The sequence below is a fragment of the Arvicanthis niloticus genome, unplaced genomic scaffold (assembly GCF_011762505.2).
Source record: "Arvicanthis niloticus isolate mArvNil1 unplaced genomic scaffold, mArvNil1.pat.X pat_scaffold_1163_arrow_ctg1, whole genome shotgun sequence".
Classification (NCBI taxonomy): domain Eukaryota; kingdom Metazoa; phylum Chordata; class Mammalia; order Rodentia; family Muridae; genus Arvicanthis; species Arvicanthis niloticus.
Genome location: NW_023045170.1, coordinates 2,373 through 19,531, shown reverse-complemented (window position 1 = coordinate 19,531; position 17,159 = coordinate 2,373). Strand labels below are relative to the sequence as shown.

At 38.3% G+C, this 17,159-nt stretch overlaps 1 long non-coding RNA gene and 1 pseudogene across 1 annotated transcript; one reads left to right on the top strand and one right to left on the bottom strand.

Annotated features, from left to right (window-relative positions):
• Positions 1–4,036: 4,036 nt before the first annotated feature.
• On the bottom strand, positions 4,037–4,711 carry LOC117701492 (histone-binding protein RBBP7 pseudogene; annotated as a pseudogene).
• A 2,378-nt stretch (positions 4,712–7,089) lies between these two features.
• On the top strand, positions 7,090–13,125 carry LOC143433836 (uncharacterized). Its single transcript, XR_013070199.1, has 3 exons — positions 7,090–7,598; positions 7,827–7,924; positions 10,850–13,125. It is a non-coding gene; the product is annotated as an uncharacterized LOC143433836 (long non-coding RNA).
• The last annotated feature ends 4,034 nt before the right edge of the window (positions 13,126–17,159 follow it).

Sequence of the window (17,159 nt, the reverse complement as noted above, 5' to 3'; positions counted from 1 at the left end):
ACATTCTATTCTATCTCTTTACTAGATTTATTAAGCCCAGAGTCTTTAAGCGAAAGTCTTCAGATTTTTCTCTATGTAGAACCTTATCATCTCTGGATTTTCAATTCTATTCCATTGATCTTCCTGCCTGTCTCTGTACCAATACCATGCAGTTTTTATCACTACTGCTCTGTAGTACAGATTGAGGTCAGGGATGGTGAGTCTCCCAGAAATTCTTTTATTGTTGAGAATTGTTCTCACTATCCTGGTTGTTTTGTTATTCCAAATGAATTTGCAAATTGTTCTTTCTATCTCTATGAATAATTGATTTGGAATTTTGATGGGGATTGCATTGAATTTGTAGATTGCTTTTGGCAAGATGGCCATTTTTACTATATTTATCTTGTTAATTCAGGAGCATGGAAGATCTTCCATCTTCTGAGATCTTCTTCGATTTCTTTCTTCAGAGACTTGGAAATTCTTGTCATACAGACCTTTCACTTGCTTGGTTAGATTCACACCAAGGTATTTTATATTATTTGTGATTATTGTGAAGGATATCATTTCCCTAATTTCTCTCTCAGCCTGTTTATCCTTTGAATAGAGGAAGACTACTGATTTGTTTGAGTTGATTTTATATCCAGCCACTTTGCTGAAGCTGTTTATCAGGTTTAGGAGTTCTTTGGTGGAAGTTTTAGGGTCACCCACACACTTATGGTCACTTGATCTTTGACAACAGTGCTAAAACAGTCCAGTGGAAAGATGATAGCATTTTCAACAAATGGTGCTGGTTCAACTGGAGGTCAGCATGTAGAAGAATGCAACTGATCCATTCTTATCTCCTTGTACAAAGCTCAAGTCCAAGTGTATAAAGGACCTCCACATAAAACCAGATACACTGAAACTAATAGAAGAGAAGGTAGGGAAGACCCTCGAATACCTAGGCACAGGGGAAAAGTTCCTGAACAGAACACCAATGGCTTATGCTCTAAGAGCAAGAATTGTCAAATGGGACCTCATAAAATTGCAAAGCTTCTGTAAGGCAAAGGACACTGTCAATAGGACAAAATAGCAACCAACAGATTGGGAAAAGATCATTACCAATCCTACATCTGATAGAGGGTTATTATCTAATATATACAAAGAACTCAAGAAATTAGACTCCAGACAACCAAATAACCCTATTAAAATGGGGTATAGAGTTAAACAAAGAATTCTCAACTGAGGAACTCAAATGGCCGAGAAGCACCTAAAGAAATGTTTAACATCCTTAGTCATCAGGGAAATACAAATTAAAACAACCCTGAGATTTTTACCTCACACCAATCAGAATGGCTAAGATCAAAAAACTTAGGTGATAGTAGATGCTGGATGAGGATGTGGAGAAAGAGGAACAGTCCTCCATTGTTGGTGGGATTGCAAGCTGATACAACCACTCTGGAAATCAGTCTGGTGGTTCCTCAGAAAACTGGACATAGCATTACCTGAGGATCCAGCTATACCACTCCTGGGCATATACCTAGAAGATGCTCCAACATATAACAAGGACATATGCTCCACTATGTTCATAGAAGCCTTATTTATAATAGCCAGAAGCTGGAAAGAATTCAGATGTCCTTCAACAGAGGAATGGATACAAAAATATATATATATATATATAAATACATTTACACAATGGAGTATTACTTAGCTATTAAAAACAATGAATTCGAGAAATTCTTAGGTAAATGGATGGAACTAGAAAATATCATCCTGAGTGAGGTAACCCAATCACAAAAGAACACACATGGTATTCACTCACTGATAATTGGATATTAGCCCAGAACCTTGAAATACCCAAGATTCAACTCACAGACCACATGAAGCTCATGAAGAAGGAAGACCAAGTGTGGGTGCTTCGGTCCTTCTTAGAAGGAGTAACAAAATACTCAAGGGAGCAAATATGGAGACAAAGTGTGGGACAGAAACTGAAGGAGGGGCCATCTGGATACTGCCCCACCTGGGTATCCATCCCATGTGCAGTCGCCAAAGGTAGACATTGATGTGGATGTCAGGAAGTGCATGCTGACAGAAGCCTGATATAGCTGTCTCCTTAGAGGTCTGCAAGAGTCAGACATATTCAGAGGTGGATGCTCACAGCTAACCATTGAAACTGATCAAGGGGTTCCCAATGTAGGAGTTAGTGAGAAGACTGAAGGAGCTGAAATGGTTTGAAAGGGTTTGTGGCCCCATGAGGAGAGCAACAATACCAACCAACCAGAGCTTCCAGAGTCTAAACCACCAGCCTGGGAGCACATACGGAGGGACCCATGGCTTCAGCTGTATATGTAGTGGAGGATGGCCTTGTCCAGCATAGGTGGGAGAAGAGATCCTTGGTCCCATGAAGGCTGGATGCCAAGTGTGGGGAAATTCGATAGTGGGAGGTGGGAGTGGGGGGGGGTTAGGTGGGTGGCACATCCTTATAGAAGCAGGAGGAGGGGGGATGGGATAGGGGGTTCCTGGCTGGGAGGGGAAGAAATGGGGTTAAGGGGATAACATCTGAAATGTAAATAAAATACCCAATAAAAATATCATTAAATAAAGAACCTTATCATCTATAAGCAGATATCTATGCCTTTTACTGTTTTCACTTGCACAATTGCTGCAGCTAAAATTTTCCATGTCATTTTTTTTAGAAACATGAGACTGCATTCATTTTCCCCCAGTTCATTTGATTGCTGTGGCTTTGCCACATATAGTCCTTATTGAATTCTGTAGTATTTCTAATATGTCAAGAGCTTTCATTGCAAAGGAGGTTAGAATTTCATCAAATACTTTCTATAACCAATTGAGATGAACAAATTTTGGTCTTTCATCTTGCTGATTGGATTGCTGTTTGACCTGCATGTGTTGAACCATCCTTGCATTCCTAGAACAGATCAGCTTCATCAAGGCAAATGTTTTCAAAAACTCTCCGTTGATAAGATTGAGTTTTACTGTTTTTATTTGTTTATTTGCATGTATGTGTATACAGCAGGTGTGTTTCCTGGTGCCTAAAGAGGCCATAGGATATTTGATTCCGTAGAATTGGAGTTACAGACACTGTCCTTTGTGAAGCAGCAAGTACTATTAACTATTTCATCATCTCTGCAGTCCCAAGACACTGTTCTTCCTGTGTTGTTGAATTTGAATGTATGTGTTTTATTGAGAAAAATTTCACACATGGTCATCAGGAATGTTGGGCTGTATTTTTTTTTCTTTGTCTGGTTTTGGTAGCAGGGCAATACTAGGCACACAGAATGTATCCAGAAGATTCTCTTGCTTTTAATTTGGTGGAATATTTGAGAGAAGTTGGAATTCTTTTTAAATATGCTACAGTTCTGCAGTGATGCTATCAGCCCTAGGCTTTTCTTTATTTGGAACCTTTTCTCATTTAATTACATGGCTTGTTATTGGTCTACCTAGGTTTTTCATGTTCTTAGAGTTTAATTTTACAAAGTATGAGGTTGGACCATACTTTCATTTCTTGTTTTCTAATTTGCTGACACATTTCTTCTATGTAACTCTAATGATCCTTTGTATTTTAGAGGCACTGATTATAATTTTGTCCCTTTAACCACAAACTTTATTCTTTGAGGTAGGTTGGTTCCTGTTTTTCCTCAGTCCTTGTGATGCATTTTAAGGAAGAAGTCAAGCAAACAACTTATTTGTTTAAATGTATAAACTCCTTGCCTTTGATACAGCTTTTGCTTTATCTACTTATTCCATTTTTTTTTTTTTTAATTTTAAAACTTTGTTTTTGCAAAGCCAATCAAGAAGTGTTGGAAGGAAAAAGTGTAAAAGTTATCCTCGCGTATTTGGAAACTTGAGCAAGCACTTTAAAGTTTGAGAAAATGACGACAGTTGATTCAAAGGCAATACCCAGCAATGTGTTTTAAAACACTGATGTGTTCGTTCTTAAGTAACATTCATTTTGTTCTCTAACAGCTACAATATGATACAGTATGCAACAGCTCACTTGAAAGTGCTAGAATCAGAGGATAAAGAATGCCAGAAGCCATCCCACTTACATTTCCTACTATACAATGCCTTCCTTTGGTCCACCATTTATATCGCACAGGCAGACAGTATGGTCATCCGATGCACTCAGGAGATGTCTGTTCTAATTAGAATTCCAGGAAAGACCATACGTAGCCTTTTTTTTTTTTTTTTTTTTTTTTTTTTTTTTTTGTGACCTCTTAATCTAAGATCAGGATTACATTCTCCACTTGGATCTGGTTTTGCAGGGTGTTTTGTATAGTTTAAAACCCAAAACATCAGAAGATGGTGTTTTGTAGCAATGATGTGAGGATTTTATGGCATCTAACGAGCACAATTTACTTCTCCTTCATGATTAATTTTAATTTCACATTCATTTTTTTTCCTATTACAAAGCCAGAGCCACCAAATTCTCCCTTGTCGCTGTCACAATGGAAGCATCAAACTGTGCATCATCGTTGGGAATGTGAACTCGAGCATCTACCAGATGATTCTGCTCATCAGATGTATGAGTGCCCAGCGTCAGCCAATGAAGGTCATGATCCTTACCTTCTGGTTTAGTCACTTCAGGAAGCCACTGAATCGTAAGACTGGGCCACCGAAGAGGATGGGACATAACCAGGTCATACAGAAATGGCGTATTCTTCTTCCAGATTTTATATTCTTCGTGGACACGCTCCTCCACCATGTCTTCAAATATCTATTTACTCGCCATCTTGCGTTGGGTCGTTTGGCCCCCTTTGCCACCTTGGACTTCTCTGGCTACTCAAGAGCAGCCCAATGGCGGGCGCCCCTGCCTTCCCAGGCACGTCATGCACTCCTAACTCCTAAAGCCTGAGCTTGGTCTGACTGAGTGCTACCCAGAAACCAAGATCTTCTCTTCTGTCTTCCTCCCCGCTTGTGGTAGTGAGGTCTGAGATGCTCTCCTCTGTCTCCCTACTTATTCCATTTTTAAGATCAATTTAAGTGTCCCTTTTGAATTCTCTATAATGTTTTCAAGGGTACTTGTAAATTTTTTTGATTTTAACTTTGTTTTTAATCACATTGTGATCAGAAAAACTGTTAAGATTTTTTGAAATGATTTTTAAATACTTACTTTTAATTTTTTCTTTGAAAAATTTATATTCTTAACATACAATGTACCTTAATTATATCCTCCTTTATATTATATATTAATATTATATATTATATATTATATAATGCATAATATATACTATATACTATATATTATATATGATACATAAATACACACACATATATATGTGTGTATATATATATACATATATAGGTTATAGATATCATATATATATTAAACAACTGAGTACATTTACTGCCACAATGGTGTGGGACCATCTACTGAGCCAACTGCAATTGCCTAGTGGCCACACCTCCCACAAAGAAAACCACTCTCCTTCTTTAGAACACATCAACTACCAATAGTTTCTTAGTGAGTGATCTGACCAGGCAGTATTACATCCTGAGACTTTTTGCTTCATCTTACCCAAGGTGTCCTGCAGATAACTACAGCTGCGGTGAGTTCACATGAGCAACAGTCAATCCAAATCCAGAAGTCAACACTTCTTACCACTCCTCCCATCATCCAGCTCTTAAATTCCCACCTCCTTTTCTGCAAATGTCCTGGAGCCCTGCTGGGGTAGGTGTATAAAGATATGCCATCTTCATTGGAGCAGTCGCTGTTGCTAATTCTCAGCACTTTAAACAGTTATGTGTCTCTGCAGTAACTACCACCCAGTAGAAGAAGAAGCTTTCCCGATCAAGGTTGAGGGCCAGTATAACTCCATTTTAGAAGGCAGCTAGAAGTCATGCTCATTTTAGCAAAGCAACAACAGTAGTTGCCTTAGGATATGGCCATGGGCTTTGACCTTGTTTACAAAGCCAGGCATCAATTCCTTCCTGTGGAGCAGACTTCAAATCCAATTAAGAGGTTGGTTACAGAGGATACAGCTCAGCCTGACAGGTTGGTATTGTAGCATGTAGAGCCCAGTACAAAATAAGAATAAAAATGTCCCCACCCAGCAGGGAGTTTCTTTGTCAATTTAAGCTTAATTTCTTTATGTCCCACAACCAAAGTGAGTGTTTTCTTCAGCAATATGGCCTTACTATCTAGTTATGGAGGGGGCATCCAGGAGCAGTGACAATAGCCTGCCTTGCTTTGTATACCTCTGTGACCCCCTATTTAATAACTCTTGCAAAGGTTTTTCTGTACCTACACAGGGATTACAATACCTCATATCTCTCTGGGAGTAACATTGTTCACTCATGGGGGAACCTTCATTCAATCTCTTGTTTTAAACAAGTACCTTATGAACTAGTGAGTTTTTATAAAGCTTCTTCATACATCTTAATTTTGTAGAATTTAAGGCTTCTTTGTGGATTAATCTGTGCTTCATCCTACAAAAGTTCAATGTATATTCCATAGCGATTGAATAGACTTAATTTGAATTTGTAAAACATTCTATATAATTTAAGGTATAATTTAATTCTGATTTTCTTTGAGGTTTACCTTAATCTAAACATCCACCCACTGATAAAATGAAGTGGTGAGTTTCATTGCTATGAATGCATAAGGACCATCTCTCTGTCTGTAGCCTCATAGCTGTTTGTTGCATAAAATAATATGCTCTGGAATGAGGTAGGAATACATATTTTCTTGATCGTTAGTTTGTGATTCACTTGTCTGGTCTTACATCTTCTTTTCTTAAACTCTAATATGCTAGATATAAGTTAGACAGTCCTGATCCTCACATCCTGTACGCAAGTTACAGGACACTACCTCACATCATTTGACATCGTCCATGGATGGTATCATTATTGGTGAGTTCCCATAACAAGAATATTTGTTTATTTCCATTGTTGTTATCAATGATAAAGGCTTATTCCTGTCCCTTTTTTAATTTTCTTCAGCTGTTTTGAATATTGAATTATTCTCTTCTCTATGTATTTTTCTTGATTTGATGGTTTTTTTGTACTGTTAATACTGATTCTTTTGTTTCTCATCTGTGTGTCTATTTTCCACACATGATTTATATTGTTACACAAGTTTATGACAGTAGTTAGTTTTTTAAAAAAATTCTTTTAAGCATCTGCAAGGCTGGAATGGTGTTCTGCTGGTCTTACTTCCATGTGGGTATGACATAGATTCCCTAGAGCTTTTCTAATGATGATTAATGGCAAGAAGCATTGTACATGCCATGATGGATTTTTAGAGACCCATTCTTTCTTTGGGTTCATATAATATTAGGTATAGGCAGTCTTGGTGTAGACAGCGATTTTGGCAGAGTGATCACTACAATAGGAGTGGTGCTCTCTATTATATGATGTAGGTTTCTTTAGGCATCATTTTTGCAGGCTGTACCACTGCAAAGGGCCTTGGGCACACAGCCACACCACTGATGATGAATTTGAAATTCCTATCTTTTTCCCAGGTAAAGATGTGGGTCCTGATGCAGGCCAAGGAAGAAACATCCATTCATGAGGCTCACATCATGTCCATCCTGTTCAGACTTGGTATAGAGCTGACGTAACAGTGGCAGACATGTATTTGTATGCAAGTTGGAACAGTTGTGGCCAACACCAACTAGGTAAAGTTTTTCTTAGCTCTATGTGCACCTAGACCATAATGACACTTAGAACCGTGGTTTTCCTTACCTAGACCTCTGCTTCTGCTGTAGATGAAGGCAACAGCTAATGGCAGTTGTTTCATGGCCCTGTAATATGATCTTGTATCTCTTTTCGGAGCAAGAATGGGTGTTTTTCTCTCTGCCCTGTCAGTTACTGTGGCAGAAATTTCCTTCCCAATGTATTTGCAGCGGGAGCCCTGTCATTGGAAAGGAAGAAGGAGGCGAGATGGCAGCGGACATATACCCAAGTATCTCTAGCAGTCTCAAGGAGTTATTCATATGAAAATGTTAGATAATTGGGATAACAATTCTAATTGTGTGGGCAGCTTGTGTCTCAAGTATTTGCTTATATATAAATCTATTTGGTTAATCTGAAGCTTTAGAGTTTTACTTTACTGGGATACTGGGAAGTGGGTCTGCCAACAACCGGGTGGTTATGGCTGTGAAGGAACTAGTGGTTTCAGGGATGAGTGAATCACCAAAGCTGGAAACACAGCAACCAGTCGCTATGGGAGCAAGCTGGAGAACAGTCTGGTGTAACCAGCTTGGGACCTTTGGCCCTGTGGGAGAGTTGGTAGGCCGAGAGTAGTCCTGCGATAGCACAGGAAGTCTGCCGGTTCACTTTTCTAAGACCTTCTGCAACAAGTTACCAGAGCACCGTACCAGGAAGAATGTTCAGAGGAATTTCATAAATACCTGCATCCAATCCTGGGACTGTCCTCTGTCCTCAAGTAGTGGGCCACATCATTGGTCTCAGATACCAATACCCATCATAGACTTTTAAGGGCAGCATGTCCATCTATTCCTGTCTATGTTCCAGCACCTTTCTCTCATTGTTCAGGGTATCCAGTGGGCCTACATCACAGTCATTCTACTTGGCCAGTTTGAGTTTTCAAGAAAGGAAGCTGCCTTCCAAGACATAGAGCATAAATGTCTGTAAAGTTCCAGAGATAGGGATAGGCAAGATTTCTGGACCCTAGAATGGCCTCAAATAAGTCATTTTAAAAGTTGGTTCCTGGCTCCTGGCCTGGAGCACTGGTTCCTCCCAGTCTCAGCCAGAGCACTAAGCAGATGCCAGGGAGCAGCTCTGCCCCCAATCTCACAGAACCCAGAGGAAGCAGGCCAGGAGCTCTAGCCAGCAGTATCTTAGGTAAGCAGACAGCAACGCCTGCCCCAAACAGGGAGTAACTCGGACCCATTAGGACCCAGGAAGTCACTCCTGGCCCTAGGCACTGGTTCCTTCCTGTCTGCGCCTGATCACTGAGCAGAGTTTGGGCCCCAGCTCTAACCCCAGTAGTAACACCCACCCCACACATTTCTGATATAACGAAGATAATAGGAAAGACAGGCTCCACTCAGAAACAGGGCAGGTAGCACTAAGGAGATCCAGATGGTGAAAGGCAAGTGCAAGAGCATAAGCATCAGCAACCCAGGGTACTTGGCATCATTAGAACCTAGTTCTCCCACACTAGAAAGTCCTGAATTCCCCATATCACCAGGAAAGCAAGATTCAGATTTAAAATCACTTCTAATGATGATTCTAGAGGACTTTAAGAAGGACATAAATAACACTCTCAAAGAATTTGAGGAGAACACAGGTAAACAGGTAGAAGCCCTTAAAGAGGAAATACAAAAATCCCTTAAACAATTACAAGAGAACACAACCAAACAGGTAAAGGAATTGAACAAAACCATCCAGGACATAAAAATGGAAGTAGAGACAATAAAGAATTCACAAATGGAGACTACCTTGGAGATAGAAAACCTAGGAAAGAAATCAGGAGTCATATATACAAGCATCACCAACACAGTACAAGAGATAGAAGGGAGAATCTCAGGTGCAGAAGATACCATAGAAAATACTGACACAACTGTCAAAGAAAATGCAAAAAGTTTTTAACACAAAACATTCTGGAAATCCAGGACACAATGAGAAGACCAAACCTAAGGATGATAGGTATAGATGAAAGTGAAGATCCCCAACTTAAAGGGCCAATAAATATCTTCAACAAAATTATAGAAGAAAACTTCCCTAATCTAAAGAATGAGATGCCCATAAACATACAAGAAGCCTATAGAATGCCAAATAGACTAGACCAGAAAAGAAATACCTCTTGTCACATAATAATCAAAACACTAAGTGCACAAAACGAAGAGAGAATATTATGCAGTAAGGAAGAAAGGCCAAGTAACATATAAAGGCAAACCTATCAGAATTACACCAGACTTCTTACCAGATACTATAAAGTAGAAGATGCTGGACAGAAGTCATACAGACCCTAAGAGAACACAAATGCCAGCCCAGGCTACTATAGCCCGGCAAGACTTTCAATTACCATAGATGGAGAAACCAAGATATTCCATGACAAAACCAAATTTACACAATAGGTTAATAGCAGGAAAGCTCCAATACAAGGAGGGAAATTATACCCTAGAAAGAGCAAGAAAGTAACCCTCTTCCAACAAATCCAAAAGAAGGTAGTCATACAAAGACAATTCCACCTCTAATAACAAAAATAACAGGAAGCAACAATCACTGTTCCTTAATATCTCTTAACATCAATGGACTCAATTCCCCAATTAAAAGACTAATGGTCTGGATACATAAACAGGACCCAGCATTTTGCTGCATACAGGAAACCCACCTCAGTGACAAAGACAGACTCTACCTTAGAGTAAAAGGCTGGAAAACAATTTTTCAAGCAAATGGTCCTAAGAAACAAGCTGGAGTAGTCATTCTAAAATCTCCAGCCCGAGAACACAAAGGGGGAGGGAGGCAACTCACGGCTCCACTTGTATAGGTAGTTGAGGGTGGCCTTGCCAGGCATCAATGGAAGTGGAAGGCCTTGGTGCCTGAAAGTTTGGATTCCCTAGTGTTGGCAAATTTCAAGAGCAGGGAGCCAGGAATGGGATGATGGTGGGAGCACACCCTTATAGTAATTTGAAAAGGGGGAGATGGGGTAAGGGGTTAGGCATCAGTGGAAGTGGAAAGCCTTGGTGCCTGAAAGTTTGGATTCCCTAGTGTTGTGGAATTTGAGAGCAGGGAGGCAGAAATGGGAGGATGGTGGGAGCACACCCTCATAGAAACTGCCAGAATTATATGGATTAGACATGACAGAGGCAGACCGCCAGAAGACTATATTCCAGAATTCAAACAAAAAATTATCTTTATACTAAAATTTGTTTTGAGAAACAAATTTTGTATATTGCAGAATACATAGCCTTGGTGTATCTGCTCATCAAGCAAGCTGAGCAGACCTGCTCGAACCTCTGATGTTCTGGAATTCCAGCTGGATGTAGTGAAGACACAGTGTCAGAGGCTTATCAATTTACTCTTCTCCCTGCCCCTCTTCTAATATCTCAACACATGTAACCAGCTTGAAGAAGTTAATGAAGAGTCTGCACTCCTATTCCCAGGGCTTGGGGACTGGGCTGTCTTTCTAGGGAAAAGTAGTGGTTTTGTTAGAATAGGAAGGATTAGCTAGGATTTATTGCATAGCCATAACCTATTGGTAAAACTATGTATAATTGTTATTAAGATGAAGTTATAATTTCTTAAATGGTACAAAATTTATTTTGATTTCAAATTTAAGGTTTTCATTGGTATGAGCTTCTTATTGGTATAAAAATGAGATGAATATTGTTACTCTCATAGGCATTGTGCCTGTATAACACATTTAGGAATACAAGGCTTAGACCCAGTCTTTCTTTAACCTTTTTTTTTTTTTTTTTTTTTTTTAACTGATTTGAGATGGTTAGCCTGTGAGTTAAGGGTCTATAGCAAATTCATGGCTTTGAGTTTATTGTTAGGGTGTTTTCCATATTTTATTTAGAAATAGCCGAAAGGAGTTAACAGACAACTGTCCACATTGCCTTACATGGATAGTTGGTTTTCAAAACGTCAGAAGTCCACAGAATTGACATTACAAACATTTCTGTATTAATGTTCATTTTGATTAGAGACCTGTCTGCTCCTGACAGCTTCCTGTCTTGGATTCTAAGAAGAAATTGAGCATCTTTGGAGTTACTCCAGTTGTGGTGAGACAGCCACTAAACAAGAATTGCCTCTTTTCATCTACAGACAAATTACTGTCCAGAAAAGGACACACTTGTGGAATAGTCAACTGATTATATCTGCCAAGACAGAGTAATCAGCCCTTAATAATTGTGCATCACTAGGTCTGTCAGATGATCCTGGGCCAGAAGGCTGAAGATCAGATGCTCCAATGTTTTGTAGTATAGGGACTGTCCAGGTGTTTAGCGGTCTCTATAAATTGGCTAAGTCTTAGAAGCTATTCTTTGTGCTTCCCATAATTTCAGTTAATTCAGTCACTCTGGATTTCTGATGGGGTTGAAAACTTACAGTCTCATCGCCAATCCTGGCTATTTACTTTGAGAGAAAAGATTTGAGAGGATGGTTTTCAGCTGACATTCATTCTAAATCCTAGAAAAAAAAAAGCCAGGTTCAGAACTAAGTCTTTTAGTTAGAAGAGATGACAGAGGTTCTGGTTAGTCAACAAAATGATGGATTGGGTATTGGACTATCTTGTACCTTACTGGCACAAATTGGTATAGTTATGCTCTAATTGTATTTTGAGAGAAAAATTTACTTTAACAGGAAGAGTGATATGTAGGATGAGCTAAGGTGGGAGGAGTACGGAGAGGAAGAGGGGGAGTAAGAAGAGGAGGAGGAAAGGGGGAGGAGCTAGGAGATGAGAGAGAGGGCAACATGGAGGTGGATATTCGCGTATCTCCACCAGTCAAAGATAGTTGGTATATCTCGGTTGGGTATTGGGTTACACTTCTGATTGATACTGAGCATTACCAAACTTATAAAGCCTTTGATTAATATTTTAAAAAATGTATAAAAGCAAAAAGAAGAAGGGGGCATGGGATTGGGGGTTTTTAGGGAGGGGAAATGGGGAAAGGAAATGGCATCTGAAATGTAAATAAAATATCCAATAAAAATTATAATGTAAAAAAACCAATAACATGTAAATCAGAAACCTATTAAAAAAAGATAAAAGATGATTCCTTGCACAAATATCTGGGTATTTGCTGAAGGTGATATGAGCTACACTGTGTGGATTTCTGCTTGCTTCCCTAACTGAGCTGTGAGGATGTCTGGTACCCAGGATTGAAATGACAGTTTGTTAGAATGTTCTCTTTCATTCTATTTCTGTAAAAGGGAAATGTTCCTCTCCTAGTTGTGAACCAGGTGGCAGAGAAGCGACAACCACCACCACCACCACCACTACCACCACCACCACCACCGCCGCCACAATAACAACATGTTGTTTCTATATTGTTGTCTCTATTTGGCTCTTCCTGTCTTTTGTTTCTTTCCTAGTATCTGTAGTTTTCATTTGTTATGTGTTTGTAGTTGTGGTAGCATTTTCATGGTGGATGCTTTGACATCTTGGGAAGACTGTTCCAATATCTGTGCCCTCTCAGTGTCAGGGTCTAAGGGTTATGTTGGATTATTGGTTTGTTTTACTCATCTAGTTTGAGTACTCCATTCATTATATTAAAAAGAATCTTAAATATATATTCCTGGGTATTTTATATTGCACAACTCCAGTTTGATTTAAACCTGATTTAGCATCTCTTTCTGACATTGCTAATAGGTGCTGAGATACCACTTTGTTACAACCAGGTGGAGGTTGGCTCCTCATTAGTGATGAGCAGGAATGAGAACTATTGCTTCTAGGGTCTTTACTCACTATGTAGTAAGATGTCCTATAGCTCTTGGTGGGGAAGCGTTGCCAGCCCAAATGGATAGACTTCATTTCTATGTTCTATTCAGTTTCTTAAAAAGTATACTACTGGGATTAAAGACACACATCAGCATCAACCTATTAATAGCAGGTGATTTCAATACCCTAATTTCTTCTGTAGACAGGTCATATGGATGAAAATAATCAGAGAAACATCAACATTAAATTATATGTTATAGCCAATATCTATAGGATATTCTATCCAAATGCCAAAGAACATATACATTCTAGTTAGCAGTACATGAAATCTTCTCTAAGCTGCATTCTGGGACACAAAACATATTCAGAAAGATTGAAAGAACTCTGTGGATCCTATCTGATCATACCACAATAAACTTTAAAACCAACAGCAAACAAATCTCTAGTAAGCACACAAACTTATGGAAGTTAAACAACCTTTGGTTGAATGATGATGAATAAATCAAAGAAGAAATCAGGAAGGAAATAAAAATATTTCCTGGAAATAATTGTTGTATTACAGAACACAATGCCACAATGCTTCTGAGACACATTGGAAGCAATCCTACTTAAACAATGTATATCTCTATGTGCCTACACCAAGCAATCGGAAAAAGCACAAATAAATGACTTAATGATGAACCCCCGAAATTTGGAAGAACGGGTCAAATACAATAATAAACCAAAGAAAACAAAAAATAAATAATAACAAGGTAATACAAAGAGTCAATAAGGCTAAGAGTTGGTTCTTTGAGACAATTAATATGATCAGACTTTTGGCCCAGCTAACTGAAAGAGAGGACCCAAATTAACAAAATCAATAATGAACAGGGAAATTACAATGGGCAGCAAAAATGATTAAAAGAATACCTTAAAAATATATAATTTGTTTTGCTGGAAAACATTAAAAAAGGTTGAATTTCTAGATTCAGCCAAACAGCCAAAATTAATCCAAGAAGTCAAGAACCTAAACAAACGCATAACAAACGAGAAGCTTGAAAACATAAAAGCCATCAAGCTAAAATAAATCAAAGATGAGATGGACTCAAAGCAGAATTCTATCAGACTTTCAAAGATTTACAGCCAGTCCTTGTTACACTAGTTAAAAAATACAAACAAAAGGAGCATTTCCAAACTCCTTCTACACGTCTACTTCAATATCACTTTAATACCCAAACTAGGTAAAGATGTACCACAAAAAGAAAACTAAGCCAATATTCCTTAATAACACACTTGAAAACTGAATATAGGTATTTAAAGAAGACTCGAGGGATCTCTTCATTGAACTCCGAGATGATGACAAGAAACAGTGGTGCTGGGGAAAACAAGCACATAGCTGAAAAGTAGAGACTTTACAGAGGCCTCAAACTAAATGAAGATGAAATTGGAAAACTCACTATCTTAATTTGAAAACTCAAGGGAAAGTCTCACCAGTATATGAATACAAGCAGATGAAAGAATGTCAGGACTTGAAGATAAAGTAGGATTTAAATCAAGTAGAGAATCTAAACCAGATAAGCAAAGAAATGAAAAAAACTTAAAGCGCCAGGAAAGGAAATGTGGAATGTCATAGATTAGGAGAGAAATTCCACTTCAATAGCATTAACAAAATCATAGAAGAAAAATTCTATACAAATTCTTGTATTCAAATACAAGAAGCAAAGAGAACTTCAATGAAACACATCCAGAAAAGAAACTCTCTATACATATTATAGTTTTAAAAATACTAAATAAAGAAAAAACATCAAAAGCTGTAAGAGGAAAAAAAACACTAGTCACACATAAAGGTAAAGTTATCTGAATAATTCTCATTTTTTTAATGAAAAATTTTAAAGCCAGAAGAGCCTGGGGCAATGCAGTCTAAATTCTAAAATACTTCTAACCTAGACTACTGTGTCCAACAAACGTATATGACATATTTAAAGAAAGAAAATGTTTCCATAATATGAACATCCCAAAAATATTCATACCTTAGAACAACAACAACAAAACCCTAAACAGAATACTGGATGCAATACTTTGAATTGAAGAGAGGAAATGATCACAGTGAGGAGAATTGAGAAAGAAAACAAACCAACTTATAATTAATAAATTACAATGCATGACTGAGCATGGAAATCTGGAATGAAACAAAAACCAACAAGATGACTCCAATCTACAGAAACTCTGCAATAATAATTCAATATGTTAATTACCTTAATTCTTAAAATATACAAAGTAGCTGAAGATTAAGAAAAAATTCATTTTTTGTTGTCTACAAGAAACCTGTAGTGGTTTGAATATGCTTGGCCCAGGGAGTGGCACTATTAGGAGGTGTGGTCTTGTTAGGATAGGTGCAACATCGCAAGCCACAAAGCCCACTGTGAGACTTCTCTAGAAATGGATGAAATAAATAAGACCTGAACAGTGACAATACAGACAGACGTGCTAATGTGTAAGAGAAATATTTTCATTTGCCTTTACCAGGGATGAGCCCCTACTGCTTACTCAGTACAAAGTGGTCAGCCCTGAAACCATATACACACAAACAACAAAACTGATTCAGCAGGATGTCTATCCAGCAATACTAAAGAAGAAAATGCTGCCATTTTGAGAATGAAGAGGGCATTAGAACCATTGAAATAAGGGGACCTGGGAAGTGTTGGGGGGAAGGAAAGAGAAAGAGGGAGATTATCTAATTATTTTTGAACTTTAAAATGTATATGAAATATTTTAAAGCTCTTAAATTGCCCAAGGGAGGAATCACATCTTCCATTCATTTTTAGTAGGTACAGGACCATGAGTGCCATTCCTACAAGCCTCAAACCCACCAGTGTTTTCTCTATATGATTTAACAAACTTGCTCATTCATACCTTGCATTCTAGGGTCATGTCATAGATACCAAACCCCACGCCCACACCCACCATCATAATTTGTCTCATTGAACCTAGAAAACAACTTTTCTGTGTCTTATACTTTTAGAAGCAAGAAAAAACATACTCCTAAACCAAACATTCCTAGAACATGCCCAGAAGACCTTGGGAAAATGTTGGCCACAGCTGTCTCAAGCTCTGGCACACTTGTGCTTGTCTCTTGGGTACTGTATTGCAGTTGGTTCTGAGCTTGAAACATTCCTTCCAGAAGGAGGAAGCATATCATGAGACTCAGGAAGTAAACAAAATGTCAACTCTATGGGAAAGTAGACGCTTTGAAGATTTTCCAGGACCCTTACTCAATGTCCGTTTGTTTTGCATTTTTGTTTTCAACTTTTTATTGATTTTTTTTTTGTGAATTTCCCATCATGCACCCTAATCCTACTTATCTTCCCTTTCTCTCATACTTGCCTTCTAACTTTGCAATCTTTGCCCCAACAGAGAAAAAAAAAATTGTTATAAATGCTGTTGTGTTTCACAGTGTGTCCCACAGTATGCACTGTTGTCCACATTTCTTTGCATCAAAATACCTGATTTCAAAGCTTTAGTAACAAAAACATCATGGAACTGTTAGAAAAACACACAAAAAAACTATAGCACAAAAAAATCTATATGCACATAGCCAACTGATTATTGATAATGGTACCAAAGCATAGAATGAGGAAACTGTGTTTTCTTCAATTAATAGTGTTGGGTAAACTTCACATGCATACAGAGAGGTCTGAAACTGGAGCCATCCTTCTTGCTGTAGACAAACATCAACAAAAATTAGTTTGAGACCCAGATTTCTCAGTCTATGAAATTGCTCTAAGAAAGCCCTTGAAGACAGTGATGTGTAGGTGATGACAGTTTGGTGAAGTCTGAAAGACACATC